At 34.2% G+C, this 7,379-nt stretch overlaps 1 long non-coding RNA gene across 1 annotated transcript; it reads left to right on the forward strand.

Moving 5' to 3' along the window:
* Positions 1-4,389: 4,389 nt before the first annotated feature.
* LOC143898216 (uncharacterized) lies at positions 4,390-6,874 on the forward strand. Its single transcript, XR_013257141.1, has 3 exons — positions 4,390-4,562; positions 4,667-4,777; positions 5,035-6,874. It is a non-coding gene; the product is annotated as an uncharacterized LOC143898216 (long non-coding RNA).
* Positions 6,875-7,379: the final 505 nt, after the last annotated feature.

Here is a 7,379-nt window from a genome sequence, read left to right on the forward strand (position 1 = left end):
GATTGGTTTATTTGCCTACGACTTAAGGTTTATTTCTATCAATGTAAGGCTAAAGGCCATTGCACGTAACAAAGTTTTAGTCATAATCGTAAGGCCGTAAAAAAATAGACCAATCGCACTCGATTATTCTTCGAGCTCAAGGAGATTAATGTGCACTGAATGCGCACCAGCTCTGCCAGTGAAAAACGCTATTAGAAATTAAAAAATTAACGTTCTGCTTAAAACATTAGCATATAGAATTTTACATTAATTACCTTAACCTCACACGGTCTCTCGTTCAAACGATGATTTGGCGCAAAAAGACAGGAACGACCATGTTTCTTGATCTTTTCGCGATTTTCTGCTGATGTTAAGGCCGTATTCATAGCCAGTTTTATAGATGTTAGCCTTACATTGATAGAAATAAACCTTAAGGCTGGTATTCATAGTTATTTAAGACCATCTTAAGTTTAATCTTAAGATGTCATGAACCAATCACAGAGCCGTATTGGCGTCTTAAGACATTACTTAAGACAATCTTAAAGACTATGAATACCAGCCTAAGTCGTAGGCAAATAAACCAATCTTTAATGTGAGATAATTTTTCGTTTTTTTTTTTCGTTTTTAAGACTAATACTAAACCAACAAACGCTAAAATTAAACCAACAATCATCAGCAAACGATTACGCATCAATTAGGCTTTTTTTGAATTAAAAATAAAATTTTTCCGGCTAACTTAGCGTTAATTTTTCTTTTTTAATTTAAAAAAAAATTAAGAACCAACAAACGTTGGAATTAAGCCAACAATCACCAACAAACGACCAACAAACGATTAAAAAAAAAAAAAATTAATAAAGTCGAAGTTGACCGGCTAAGTTACCGGTGCTCCCCTTAAGGCCCAGTTCAACAGTGGCCAGTTAGCTTAACTAGTAGTTAACTCTCACTCTCCGTCTCTATCTAACCTTTGAGTTAAAAAGAGACAGAGAGTGAAAGTTAACTACTTAAGCTAACTGGCCACTGTTGAACTGGGCCTAAGGGGGATACCAGAAATTGAGATTGAAAGCTTGGAATAAAAATGAGAGCTTTGAAACAATCGTGTATATTTTTCACAAAAATATTCGCGCAGAGCAGCAATCATGTCACAACAGTAGTTCACGTATCTTGCGAGAGATGGCGCGATGGCGCACGCAGCTGTGGGCAGTTTCGGGGTTGGCTACATTGTATGGTTCTTAGTTCCTAGTTCCTACCCAGCAATTGAACCCAGGGACAGATATATGATACAGATATCTCGTTAGGCATGTTTACATTTTTTTCAATTATTACTAATTATTTTACAATCCCACCCTTCATTAGTACCTAAACTTTATTCCTGTAAAAAGATTTTGCGATCTATGAAGCCGTTTCAGAGAACGAGCTTTGAATATATATATATATGTGGTACAGATGCCTCGTTATTAGACATTTTTAAATTTTTTTCAATTATCACTAATTTTTTTATATTCCCACTTTGCATTAGTACCTATACTTTACTCCTGTAACAGGATTTTGCGATCTATGAAGCCGTTTCAAAGAACGAGCTTTGACAGATATGTCGTACAGATGCCTCGTTAGACAAGGACAGATATCTCTCGTATTATTCCTTTCTCTGTATGTATGTAATTTGCATGCACTCATTTATTCCTCTCTCTCTCTCTCTCTCCCCCCTCTCTCTCTTAGTATACGGTACGCACTTAGTATGGTAAAATCAGGATTTTTTGGAATTCTAGGGTATATTTGAAGAAAGAAAAACGGTAATGTTATTTAGGACAAGAAACTCTCTATTTATTATTTCGTTGATAAAATGGTGGAAAATATTAAACGAAAATACATATAAATGAAATATATTATTTTTTCTATTGTTACTGTTGAAAGTAAATAATATTACATAAAACCAGTAATGCAATTGAACATTTAGATATACATACACACGCACACGCATACGCAATCGCACATACATACACATACGCACATACATATATATTATTTTTATTATTTTTTCTGTGGGCCCCAGGCCCCGTCCATGCATGATGACGATATCACGGAACACGGAACGTCTCCAGGATCATGCTCCGATTACTTTGTACAAGAATAATTTTGCATAAATTTTTTTTGTGCCTTTATATCATATGCATTTTTCAAGCAAAATGCATTTGCAGAATTATATATATATATATATATTGTTACGCTCGTCGAGTAAGCTCGCCGCCGTAACACTATCGCGCACTCCGCACTCGCGCACGTATTTTGCGAAACTCGCAAAAGGAAAGAGAACTCAAAAGAACTTAAGAAATGCGTTTATTCTAAGCTCGTAAAACAGAACGCGTGCGGATTCCAAAAATCCGCCAGACAGAAAATCAATAAATCCATAAACAAACTCCCGTTGTCAAGGAGCGCGCTTCACAGGTTTCCCCGACTTCTCTACTCAGTGTCCAGCACGGGCGTAACATTGTCCCCCTCTTGTTAAGTTGTCGTCCCGATAACTAGAGGAAAGTTACAAGCAGTTCCTTTCTCTTAGATTTCCGGGAACTTGAAACGCTTCCTGCTCTACCTCGAGCTAAGCTGCGAGTTAACGAGCTTCGTTTCTTCCCTCAATCCAAAAACGCTTCTTTCCACGTGTGAACCTCTTCAACGTCGTCCCGACAATTAAAGGAAAGTTACAAGCAGTTTCTTTCTCTTAGATTTCCGGGAACTTGAAACGCTTCCTGCTCTACCTCGAGCTAAGCTGCGAGTTAACGAGCTTCGTTTCTTCCCTCAATCCAAAAACGCTTCTTTCCACGTGTGAACCTCTTCAACGTCGGCTTTCCTTCTGCTACCAGCGCTATCCTCTTGAGAGTCTTCGGACTGGAGGGGGAAGCTTTCGTGGACCCTGCGTCTCGCAAGACTCCCCAGTCCCCGCCTTGGCATTTGCCCTACCCAATCAGCAGACAATATTTTTTAAATGTTTTTTAAATATTTTTTTTTCAGTATTTATACATTGTTACAGTTTATTGTACAAATAATATTTATTTAATGTTTATTAAACGTTTATTTTACATTAATTATTAATTTAAAATAATGATTTTGAACAAATATTTATTTAACGTTTATTTAATATTTAGATCACATTAATTATTCGTTTGCAATAATATTTTTTACAAAAATTTATTTCACAATTATTCAACATTTATTTAATATTTATTTTACATTAATTATTCATTTAAAATAATAATTTCAAAAAAATATTTATTTAACGTTTATTGATTAATATTTATGTCATATTAATTATTCGTTTGCAATAATATTTTTTACAAAAATTTATTTTACAATTATTTAACATTTATTTAATATTTATTTTACATTATAATTATTTATTTAAAATAATGATTTTGAAAAAATATTTATTTAATATTTATTGATTAATATATATATATATATATATATATATATATATATATATTTGTTACATTAATTATTCGTTTGCAATAATAATGTTTAAAAACATTTATTTCGCATTTATTCAACATTTATTTAATATTTATTTTACGTTATTTATTTATTTAAAATAATAATTTAGAAAAAATATTTATTCAACGTTTATTTAATATTTATGTCACATTAATTATTCGTTTGCAATAATAATTTTAAAAAACATTAATTTCACATTTATTTTACATTAATTATTTATTTAAAATAATGGCTTAAAAATAAAAATACTATTATTATATACGTCATAACATACGCTAATAAATTTTTACACGGTTATTATTTGTACGATTAATTGTGTAATTATTTGTGAGAAACTTTATATGCAAATTTCTTGCGAATGCTTGAGCGAGTTAGACGGAGTCTACAAATGAAATGCGCAAGTCTGATCAGAGTCGCAGGAACGGCGGTCGTAAGACAGAAATTGACCACAGTCGGACGCTTTTAACTGTTATATTAATTGGTCAATTTCTTTCTTACGACCGTTTCTACGACTCTGAGACTTGCATCAAACTATCAAACCGCTCAGTAGCAATCGAATGTGATTGGTTCTTACTTTTAGAACCAACAAATCAACGTAGTGTGTGTTGATAAGACAACTCAGCACTCTCAGCAGTTATTCTGCTGAATGATTGTAGACCCCGCATTAATTACGGCTCCTACTGTACACAGGACTCCACGATAACACAATAAAGTGACAAAGCGGTGACCAATCACCGTTTTCATTTTTCCGGAAATATTAGGCTGCTTTCGGAAACGTCACCCGAGTGCACACGAGTATAATATACTCTCTTCTCTTTCTAACTCACCTGAGTTAGAAGAAAAAGGAAGTATATATACCCGTCTGTACCCGGGTAATATTTTTGAAACAGCCTTAATAGCGTACATACGTCGGTTCGCGGCGCGCTTGATTGGTCGCTTGAGTTGCGACAACGTGCGACGTGCTAATGTTCTGTGGACGTGACGTGTTTGCGCGTGTCGAGCTCGAGCAGTCGGTGACTTTATGGCGGAGCGTGCGGATGTGTATTGTTTATATAGATTGTGTAGCAACTTCGTTCTTCGTTCCCATTTGTTGTGTGCCGGTAGGTTTGTGATATAATAAAGTTCTAAAGTTTAAAAGTTTAATTGTCACATCATTATTGCCCTCCCGCAAAGATTTCCTATATAACTATTAAATTTCTTACAGCAACGTATATACCGTCGAATGCACATGGTGAGCGGAATCAAACGACGACTCGCCGACCCACGTTCCACGCCGACCGGTCGCGACCGTTCAGTACATATTTAGATAAGAAGAGTAAGTAATATTAATTTATCTTACATTCTAATGGTGCGTGTCCACCTGCGAGTAAGAACTCTCGAGAGCAAAAAGAGAGAAAGAGAGAGAGACTCTCGAAAGTCTCTCTCTCTCTCTCTCTCTCTCTCTCTCTCTCTCTCTCTCTCTCTCTCTCTCTCTCTTTTTGCTCTCGAGTTTTTACTCGCAGGTGGAGATGCACCATAATATACAAACATCCTGCCTTAAATGCTCTATAAAAGCTGCAGATGACATTTCAGAAATATCTGGTGAAGATGAAGACGACTCATCTGCAAACGAAAATACTGGTGCCCATGATGACGGCTTGACGGCTCATTTGATGCAAACGAAAATAGCGACCGAGGTTAAAAAACTCATTTATCTTACTATTATAATATTATGTATTGAATGTGCAATTTTATTTTTTTTATATTATTTAAACTTAATACACCATCCCAAGGAGAACAGAAAAACATTATATGTCGACCAAATTGATGTTACTTTATTTATTTTTTTAATTTTTAAAATCAATTTTATCAATTTGATTTTCTGTTTTCCTTGGAATTTATTGTTTTTGGAATCTCGATTATTTCATATTTGAGGGGAATCTTTTTTGAATGAAATATTAACGGTGATGAGAAAAGGTGGTTTAAAATGTATTTAGAGCTGTAATATCAGGCACTGTGAGCTTATCACGGAAACTATAGATAATAGATAAACAGTAATGAGATAACTGCTGACACGAAAAAAGAGAAAATTGAAATTGCAAATTGAACATTGTGAACCAGATGTGTACAGAATGTTGATCTGGACGAATGGTTGTTCATGCTCGCTGGTTTCAACCTTCGACTAATATACGTAATTTTCGTTCGTAGCAACACTGAGTACATGGCTTAAGTTTGACGCAAATTCTAAGTATATTTTCGAGTCGAGATATTTTGCGAATCTCCATTTTCGTAGAGGGTGCCATCGTCAGCTGAATATCGAGAGACAGATTTCGCATTTTTATAAAATGTAATGTAAATGTATATGCGCTATCATACTCGCGAGTTTAGCTTATCATGGGCTTTGCAAGTTCTCTTCTCGTATTACGAAATGTAATTCATTTCGCGTATACAACTCTACGATTCTGGAAAATTTACACATTCTTGATTGCGTACGCCATAAATATGACTCGTCAATATAACATGAAAAAAGAAATATTTAGGTAAACGTAACACGATCTTTTTTGTGTCACTGTTAATGCAAAGATACTGTAATGAATTAAGCTAATGTGCGATCTTGTTGATCAAATAATCTGTCGCCCACTGTGTATTAATTTGATCGATCGGAATCGCATACGATTGCGTCATAGTCTAATATTACGGTCCCCTTTCATTTTATTATCTACTTAATATACAAACGTAAATGGGTTCAGTGTAATAACCATTGTTTCGCCAAACAATCTAATCCGCGAAATGTTCCCATTTACAAAGTACGAAAAATCTGCTCTTATTCTATTAGCTTCTCCTGTTTTGCTTACGGCTATTCTTTGAAAATTCTTTTGGCAATATTACATAGACTAAGAAGAAAATACTTTGTCTTACTGCGTTGTAATTGGAAACGTCGATAGATCCATTTTATGGAGTCTATTTTGCGAAATGTATTTTATTCAGCTTTCGAAAAAGTCAATAAGCTAATAAGTTGCTAATAAGCAAGCGTTCAAATCTTTTAATTTTATAAAAATTTTAAAAACTATTCTATTTCAATCAAAAATTATTTCTAACCAAAAATTCTTACTGATCTTTAAATGTGATCGATGTACGATGTTCGTACATTTTACCCATACAAAAACTTGTAAACGAAAACTCGTCCATTAATATTAATATTAAAAATCGACAAATTTGCGTGCTGTATTTGACTCTTTCTAAAGAATGATGTTTATGAGAAGTATATAAACTTAGAAAAAAGTGGGCTTAAAAAAATAAAAAAAAATGAAGAGAAAGAAACATTGATTAGCAATGTTATGTGAGCAGACTGAAGAACGTGGTAATTTTATAATATTTACCTCTATTGCAGTCATACCTATATATTGCCTATATTCTAAATTACAGACTTGTATCCTTTTCTGAAAAAATGCTGGAAAATAAGTTAATGAGTATGTTCGTGGCGCGTTTTACAGTTGCAAGTTGCCAAAGTAAACATTTTTTACTTTGGTATATTTTACCACGTCTTCACGTCTGTGCTCCATGAGGTATATCCAAGTGCGGTTCCCACAACTAATCTTGGATATAACAAGGAGTGCCCTTGATATATGAAAGTAAGCGAGTGTAATTCGTGCGACGTAGAAATACCTACGGAAGATTTCGGAAGTAATTGTTAACATATCCGGGTATATGCAAGAATATTGCGGAGAATTTTTTTTAAGCACAAATAAAAATTGATCATATGGTCCATTAGACGGTCATAGCAAGATCTTAGTGCAAAAATAATATTTCTTGTGATTTTTAAATACATTTTCTGATTCTTCGAAGTGTACGCGTTGTGTTACTTTCGGTCTCAACGCAGCTCTTAAATTGAATCAATTGGATCTTTCTCCTCCTCCCTCCCTCTTTTCCTTCTCCTT

This window comes from Temnothorax americanus, unplaced genomic scaffold (assembly GCF_048541705.1).
Source record: "Temnothorax americanus isolate GAGA-0224 unplaced genomic scaffold, ASM4854170v1 Scaffold222, whole genome shotgun sequence".
Lineage (NCBI taxonomy): Eukaryota > Metazoa > Arthropoda > Insecta > Hymenoptera > Formicidae > Temnothorax > Temnothorax americanus.